The following is a 9574-nucleotide window of genomic DNA, read 5'->3' on the forward strand; positions in this document are numbered from 1 at the left end:
TGCAGCTTCTGTCAGCTCAGAATAAATGCTGAATAGTTACTTTTAAAGTGTGGTAGACCTAATACATGCTTATTTTAAAGGGAAACTCTTAATCATTTTTGTTCTCAAAGTTTCAAGGAGCCATTGAGATTCCTAAGAATACCATAGCTTCAGACCTCCCCTTCCACTAATTAAATTAGCATCAAAGGACACTGCTATTCTATCAGCATATATGGCTGTCACATTATTTTATAATTTATCTGATTATCTGTTGTTGTATAACAAACTGCCCTAGATGTTAGTGGCATAAAGCAAATTATACTGTGTGTCAGGATTTAGAACAGGGCACAGTGAGGATGGCTCGTCTACAACACAATGTCTGAAGCCTCTCGGTTGAGACAGCTGAAATAGCTGGAGATGTCTGGGACAACTCTACTGGATTCTGGCTATTGGTTGGATTTCTTGTTTCCTCTTCATCTGGCCATCTACTGGGCTGTGATGTCCAAGATGGCTTTCTCACTCACATGTCTGGCACTTGGGCTAGGATGACTAGAATGGCTGCGGGCTTGCTTGGATGCTTTCTCTTTCCACATGGTTTCTCTACCTGGCTAGTTTGGGCTTCCTTTCAGCATGGCGGTCTCAGGGTAGAACTCTTATATGGTGGCTCATTTCCCCTAGGGTGAGCACTCCAAGAGCTGTAGGTGGAAGTTGCTTTAAGACCTTGCTTGAGAAGTCATGGAGCCAATGCTTCTGCCTCATTCTGTTGGATATATACAGAGCCAGACTATAATCAGTATGGGAGATTATTACACAAGAGCATTGATACTGGGAGGCTTGATTCACTGTGGGGAGAAGGGGAGATCATCTTTGGAGACTACTGTGCATACTAAACATAAGTTTCATCATACGTGAATTATACAAAAATGTTCTTTGTTGTGAGAAACACTTCTTTCTATATTGTCCCCTTGGATAGTCCTTAGGGTACAAAAAGTCTATGTCTATGAGAAATTAGTTGTACAATTGAAACAATATTTATTTTTGCTTAAGCCAGTATTTCCCAAATTTATTTGACTCTGGGAATCTCTTAATGTCCCAGAATCTGAGACAATGTTCTTGGGTTCTGATTGCCTTATAAAATGGTGTTTGCTGAGCAAAATATGTTTCTAAAATGTGGTATACTCTTACCTTTGGTTTACAGTTGAGATTCACAATTTGGAATCAGTCATACACTAATAAGATGTTCAATAATCTCAGCATGGGGGTAAAAGAGGGGGCAGACAGACAATGGACGTAAAAGAGGCAGGATGGCTTTAATTTTCTGGAGCCTGAGTTAATTTTGGTCAGTTGTTCAGTCTTTACTACATATATCTCTCCTTTGGAATTATTTTACCCAATTGTTCTTTGATATTTGTTTTGTACACTCTATTCCTATGGTATATACTTGTGTAGAATATGGGATAGACTTCTTGGAAAATGTAATTTTTATTGGAATTTAAATTCTTTTCATTTTGAGAGTTAATGACTGCCTTATGAAATATTTGAGGCACTTTTCTGAATTAGAATTTGGAATCACTGTGTTAGAAGAAGGGCTGGATAGGAGTATGATTTTATTTATTTGAAGATCCCTTATGAAAGAGACATAGTCAAGAGACAAGCAGTAACAGTATAGGGCATAAGTATTGGAGTCAGAGAGACTTATAGCTCTGCTGCTTGCCAGCTGTAGGATCTTGGGCTAAAGATGAATCTTTCTGAGCCCCAATTTCCTCATCTTTAATATAAAGAATAAGAATACCTTCTATTGGAGGTAGTTTTAGGGATTTAGTGATATAATGTGGTTAAAGTGCTTGTCTTGTAATAGATCTTTAATAACAATAACTGCTTGGGGCACCTGGGTGGCTGATTGGTTGAGCGTTTGACTCTTGGTTTCAGTTCAAGTCATGATCCCAGGGTTGTGGGTTCAAGCCCCGAGTTGGGTTCTGTGCTGAGCATTGAGCCTGCTTAAGATTCTCTCTCTCCCTCTGCTCCTTTTTCCTGCTTGTGCTCTCTCTCTCTCTAAAAAAAAAGTAACTGCTTTTAATTATGCCTGTGGTTGTTATTCAAAGCATTCAGAGGAAGTGAATACTGATTAGGGACTCAAATGGGATAAAATGTTCTAGATGGTTTAGGATGTGTTTTAGAATTGAGCATTACACAAATATTGAGTGCCTTTATATTCAAGGCTCTGTGTCATATACTGTAGGAGAAACAAAAGAGGATAAATACATTTCCTGCCCTCACAGTGTACCTAATCTAATGGGGGAGTTGAGAAGTATTACACTCAAAGTTAATAAGAATGAGAGGTACTATAGCATAGGAAGCTCAGAGGAAGAACCAATTATGGAAGATGGTTGGTTATTAGATGGTCTTAAAGAATGAGTACCACCTTTACTAGATGGAGATGACAGGAAGGTTAAAAATGGAGCGTAAATCTGAGTGTGAAGGCATTTTATAATAGGACATATTTGGTGAGCGGTGAGCAATTTGGTGTATCTGGACTGTTTTATTCATTTTAAAAAATGTGTAACATAAGATAGGTTTGAATTGGTTCATTAAGAATTAATGAAGGCAACTTTAGTTGTCAATTCAATGAAAAATTAAGATTTGATTTGAGTACAAAAATTCCAATTTTTAGTTTTTGATTTGGTTTGAGTTCTTGGTACTCAGTAGCTATGTCTAGATTATCAGCTTCTGAACTCCTGTGATTTCCTTACTGTACTGGGAATTTTTGATTATAGAACTGAATTATTTTCTTGGGATTGTACCTTGACAGCTTTGTGCTTAAAACAGTCCTAACAGGCAAAACTGCTGACATTTAAGTTTATTTTCTTTCATCTTTCAAGACTTCAGCACATATGATTGAAGAAGAACTAAAGGAACAACTAAGAAAAAAACAAGAAGCTCTGAAGCATTTTCAGAGACAAGTCAAACGCCGAGTAAATCAACAAATCAGGTTGCGAAAAAAGCATCAGCTTCAGAGATCTTATGAAGCAGTAAGTTCAAAAGAGAAACCATATTTTATTCTTACGTTGTTCTGACTCATTTTTTTGTTTTCACCAAATAATCAAAAACAATGTCAGAATTTTGGATTTGGGTTTGAATTTTGGCTTTGCTGCTTGCTAGCTGTGTCACCTTGGGCCTATTACTTCTCTGGACTGTAGTTTCTTTATCTATAAAATGAGGCTATGATATCTTTCTCACAGTGTTGTTAGGAGAATTTGATAGGTAAATTATTAGCACATTAGGGATGCCTGGTAAATATTAGTTTCATTGCTTGCTAAAGCTTTCCTCTTTCTATCCTTGACCCTGATTTAAAGTCTTTTGGGCCACTTGTAGGCATTATTTGATTGTACTGGCCCGGAGTAGAATCTCACTAGAAGAATCTCACTCTTTCTTCCTTTGTGTAGGCAGAAAAAGAAGGCTCTATAGCCATGCAGTCCTCAGATCCAGCACATTTAACTCCTAAAAGAACCAGTGTTTTTCCAAAGAACTTGAATGCTGCAATTGGAAGTGCTAGGTTACCTCCTTCCCAGGTGCTGGGGGATGGACTAGAAGATAGAGAGAATCAGAATGAATTACTCCAACAACAAGCCCAGGCTGTAAGTACATACTCATTTTATGCCTATGATTTTCTTTAGATACATGCCATATCTAGAATATGAAGTAGAGATTAGGAGGTATCCTACTCAACTTCACTTTTAATTACCTTCTTTTTTTTACTTTTGTAAAGTGGGGAATAGTGGAATGATGTTTATTTTTTATACATATTCTAAATTTATTTATTTTTGGTAAGACAATTTAGAATCATCTAAAGGAAGCTGCCGAACTCTTAGAGTTAAAAACTTATGAGAAAGAGCTTTAAGTTAAAGAACATAGATTTTTTCCCAATTGTACTGGAATTGTGTTATGGGTAAGTTATTGTTTATGGTATATGGACAGAACTGATTCCTAACGTCTATTGCAAAAAGGTACAGTACATATATGGGGCACTTCATTCATTATTTTTGTTTCTTTTTCCTCATTTCTGTCCTTTAGTCTGATAATCACAATAAATAGATCTATAGGTCAAGTAATAACATAGTAAACTCTTGACATAGAATTAAAAAAAAAGTAACATATCCTAAGTAATTGATTTTACGTATCTGTTATTTAAAAATTAATCACCATGAGTAGGTTCATCCGCTGAAATCACTTGAGACCGTGCACTCAACTCTCCTTAGTGTACCTGAGCTTTTTGTCCACTCGATACCATATTCTTCAACTCTGCTATAGGAATTATACTTCATCTTATTTAAAATGTATTTCTAGGGATAGTGAGAGGAGAGCAAAAGTGTAGAAAATGATGATTATGCAAAAATAAAAGTTTCATAGCTGCTGACGTGCTTGGTCATAAGTATGAAGGGATTGTATAGTTGTTAGTATAATTAGGGAAAGCTTTATAAGCATATATTATATTGAAATACTTAAAAAAATTTTTTTCTTGGGGCGCCTGGGTGGCTCAGTCGGTTAAGCGTCCGACTTCGGCTCAGGTCATGATCTCACAGTCTGTGAGTTCGAGCCCCGCGTCGGGCTCTGTGCTGACAGCTCAGAGCCTGGAGCCTGTTTCAGATTCTGTGTCTCCCTCTCTCTGACCCTCCCCCATTCATGCTCTGTCTCTCTCTGTCTCAGAAATAAATAAACGTTAAAAAAAAAAATTTAAAAAAAAAATTTTTTTCTTTGCCCAACCTATGACTTTTTCTTGCCATTGCTTGGTTTGTAGTAATCATTTTAAAAATCATTTTTGTTTCCTTTTTTAAGGTTATGAACAATCTGTTGAGCAAATATTTATTGAATCAGGCACTTCATAAAGTATAAGGGATAGAACATTGATGAAAACAGACAAGGTTGTTGCCTTCGTGGTGCTTGTGGCTATAATCCCACCGTAGTGAGGATTTTACTTCATCTGTATAGTATATAAGTAGAACACATCAGTTCACAGATATTTGAATGTACTGTGTTTCTTAAACATTGAACGAATGAAATGTGAAATGGGACCCTTTATGGGGGTTTACATTTCCAAGTCGAGATGTAAAGCTGGTACACTCCAATCTATTAGATAATAATATAGAGATATTTGCTATATTTGCTGATAAAGTTGCACTATGGAATTTCAAAAATTTTTCAATTCCAAGGAAATATTTCCTGGAAGAGGTGGAATTGAGTTGTATATTTTGAATTGGTAAGGTGAATTGAATTGGTGAATTGAAGAGAATTTTGAGATAGGAGGAACAGTTAAGAGTGTAGAATGTATAATGAGCTTGGTATATTTAGGAATAAGTGATGGAACCTTTCTGATTGATAGTTTATAGAGGAGGATGACAGAAAATTGAGGTTACATAGGACGAAATCAGGTTATGAAAAGCCTGAAATGTTACAAAACTAAAAAAAAATTTATACCGTTTTTTTCTTAAAAGATGAACTACTAAAGAATGTTCAGTGACCTAAACTACTTTAAGCCTATAAACTTTTGCCCAAACAGCATCTTGACATTAGATGCTTTTTAATCTTACTGTTTCTGTTGCAGTTTTTTTTTTAATTTTTCAAAAGTTATTTTTGAGAGAGTGAGAGAGAGAGAGAATGAGAATGTGCAAATGCATGGGAGAGGCAGAGAGAAAGAGAGAATTCCAAGCAGGCTCAGCAGAGAGCCCAACGCAGAGCTTGAACTCAAGACACGAGGTCATGATCTATCTGAGAGGAACCAAGAATTTGACACTGAGCCACCCAGTCGCTCCTCTGTTGCAGTTTTTATCCACTAGATGTCACTAAGAACTAGACAGTGAGGCATTGTTCAAGCACTAACTCCCTTGATTTATCTAGAAGTGGTTGAGTAAATGGTGAATATAATTCACTTTCTGAATATTGGTGGACTTTTCAGTTTTCGTGTGCCACGGAGTAATAGAACCATAGAATCCTGGAGCTGGAGGGTTTTAAAAGTTCATCTGACATATTGAAATACTTAAGGATGAAATGATTTGATATCTGGGGTATACTTCAAAGTAATATAAGGGTGAAGTGAAGTAAGGCATTATAGATAAAATAAGATGGGCCAGAAATTGATAATGTTAAAACTGTTTGGGTGTGTATGTGGGATTCATTATAGCTTCTGTCTACTATATGTTTGACATTTCCAATATGTTTGAATTTATTTACATTTTTTTAAATCTTTTTTAAAAAGTTTATCTTTTTTGTTGTTGTTGTTGAGAGAGAGGCAGAGAGAGAAAGAGGGATACAGAGAATACCAAGCAGGCTCTGTGCTATCAGCACATAGTTTGTGGGCCTCAAACTCATGAACTGTGAGATCATGACCTGAGCTGAAATCAAGGGTTGGATGCTCAACCAACTGAGCCACCCAAGCGCCCCTGAATTTATTTACATTTTTAATTATATGTTAGAAAAGAAAAGACATTATCTAGTCTAACCTTTCTTTCTCTAAAGAATTCTTTTTATATTGTCTCTAGTTTCTGCTAGAACACTGCCACTGTTGAGCAACTGACCACTTTTTAGGCTATTCATTTTTAGAAGTCTTGAAATTATTAGAAGTATTTTATCAATATACTAAGTCAAAATGTTCCTATAATTTTTACCCATTGGGCCTAGTTTTGCACTCTCAAGTAATAGAAAATAAAATACCATGGTCATCTCTAAGACACTTTAGGTATTTGATTATATTTGATTATAGCTATCATTTCTGTCTCTTTTTTTCTTTTTTGGGGGGAGAGAGAGAGCGCGCGCGCACATGTGTGTGCACATGGGGGAAGGGCAGAAGGAGAGGGAGAGAGAGAATCTTAAGCAGGCTCAATGACCAGCGTGGAGCCCAACACAGGGCTTGATCTCATGACTGTGAGATTGTGACCTGAGCCAAAATCAAGAGTCAGATGCTTAACCAACTGAGCCTCCCAGGCACCCCCCCATTTTTCTCTTTTGATTCTTACATTCCTAATGCTTTCAGTCATTATAATATTGGTTGATTTCTTCTGAATGCTATTTAGTTTTTCAAATATGCTCTTTTCAAATATGGCCTTCAAAACTGGATGTGGCCCTGTACCCCAACATGTGATTTTGCTAGGACCTCTCTTATTCTGTACCCCCACCCCAGCCTTCACTTATAATACTTGGTATTACCTACTTGTTCTGAAATAGATAAGATTGGGTACCTAAAGTTAGCCACTATAATCATAAAACTGGAAGAAATTTCAAGTGTTCCCATAAAATAGAACTAGCCTAGCCCCCTGCTTTTGTTCAGACTGATATTTATCTCTAGGGATTGAGTTTCTATTGTGTCCCTTGATAACTTCATTTTGGTTGGGAATCAATGAACAGCTGATCATTGTTTCATTCTCACCATGTAATAATTTTTTTTAAATACACTATTAAGTTTACCACTATTTTCTAGCATGGGATATCTCAGCTTTTTATTTCTCACTGAATCTTTTATTATCTTGTTTTTTATTTTTATTCTCTCTTTGTAATGCAGGCTTTCCAGCTTTTTCAACCCTGGAAATACCAATTAATTTTGGTAATTAAGAAAGATTTAAGCAATGTGAAATAACCTGATAAGTTTTCTTAATCTATCATTGGAAAACTATTGTTTGAGTTAGGCTCTTTGGCTGCAAGACTTCATTTTATTTCAAGAACATGCATGGGATGATAATGGCAGAATCAGAAACTCCCTTAAGGAGTCAGAGGAGTTTTTCTGGCTCTGAGGTAGCTCCATTGATCACAACAGCATAGGTTCTTTGATCTTCACAACTAGTATTTAATCAATAACTTGATTGATTCAGTTGTCATAGGGTGACCCACCTTCCTTATTGTCTGAGGACATGAGACCTTCAGTGCCAAACCTGGACAGTTCCAGGCAAAGTGGGAGTGTTCCCTGTCTCTACACATATGCTTCTCTCTTATTTGCTTAATTTTTCTACTAACTGGTATTCTCATCATCACAGCTCTGAAACTTAGGCATACTTATGGCTCCTTTAGCCTCTTTTCTCCAGCTTCGGACCTTTTAGGTTCAGTTCCTGTGTCTGATTTCTCAAACTTCCTAGTTCATCGTGTAAGATAAGGAATCTTCATTATCCCAGCCTGCCTTTTTACGCAAGATCTAGGTTATTGGTGAGCCTATAGCTTGGGAGGCCCACTTAATAATTTGATTTGTAAAATTCCCCTATTTTCTATATTTTTGTTTAATGCTTATGAACATTGACTTTGGTCCTTGTATTCGTTTCTTTTGTCTGCTGTTAACAAATTACCTCAAACTTAGCGACTTGAAATGACAAATTAATTCTCTTGAAGTTCTCGAGGCCAGAAGTCCAAAATCAGTTTCAGTGAGCCAAAATGAAGGTATCAGCAGGGTCTCTTCCACAGATTCTAGGAGAAAATTTGTTCCTCGACTCTTCTAGTTTTTGGTGTCTGCTGGCTTTCCTTTCCTTGTGGTTACATTGTACCAATCACTGCTTCTGTCTTTACATCACCTTCTTCTTTTCTGTATGCCACATCTTCCTCTGCCATCTCTCTCATAAGGACAGTTGGGATGGCATTTAGGGCCCATATGGATAGTCCAGGATTATCTCCTCATCTTAAGATCCTTAATTTAATAATATCTGCAAAGCCCCTTTTTTCTTATAAAGTAACGTTTATAGGTTTCAGGGATCAGGACCTGGTGTCTTTGAGTGTCCATTAGTCAGCCTATTACAGTCCTCAGAGCTGGTCCTTGAAAGGGCTTTCGGGTTGAGGTTTGATGAAGGGTTATGGTAATGACAGAGAAATGGAAAGACTATAACATATATTCCAACTGCTGGACCCGTTGAAATATCCTGCTTAAGGGACTAAAATCAATCTGTGACTCTAATAGAGGTTTGGACTTGTTGGGAGATGTAGATTATGTATCCTTATTTTAAATCTGTTACAACAGCTATTTTGAATCCTTGGTCACATTGTGTAGGGCAATAACATCTACTATACTTGGCAATGAGTAAAAGCAGGCACATTTGTGGCTCTGTATTTTTTATAACTTTAACTGTACATATACCTCTTTTTATAGAATGATTACCTCTATCTTGATCCCTTTAGCCATTCTGCTAACCAAATTTAGAAGTCCTCCTCTTAGGGGTGCCTGGGTGGCTCAGCCGGTTAAGCAACTGACTTAGGCTCAGGTCACGATCTCACGGTTCGTGAGTTTGAGCCCCACATCGGGCTCTGTGCTGACGGCTCAGAGCTTGGAGCCTGCTTCTGATTCTGTGTTTCCCTCTCTCTCTGCCCCTCCCTGCCTTGCTCTCTGTCTCTCTCTCTCTCTCAAAAATAAACATTAAAAAATTTTTTCTTAAAAAAATAAGTCCCCTCTTAGTAAAATAAAGAGTAATGTTTCAACCTGATTTCTCTGGTGAGAAGTGTAGACCTTTAGAAGCAAGGACAAAACAGGTGATATGCTGTAGGGAAACTGCACCGGTAGTGAGAGTGTTTTTATCCCTAGCTCACCATTAGTAAAAACCAAAGTGTTTGTTATTTATATCTGTAAATCATAGTC

The sequence above is a fragment of the Lynx rufus genome, unplaced genomic scaffold, assembly GCF_022079265.1.
Source record: "Lynx rufus isolate CCGP_SWC_20201006 ecotype Redwood Valley unplaced genomic scaffold, mLynRuf1.p SCAF_9, whole genome shotgun sequence".
NCBI lineage: Eukaryota > Metazoa > Chordata > Mammalia > Carnivora > Felidae > Lynx > Lynx rufus.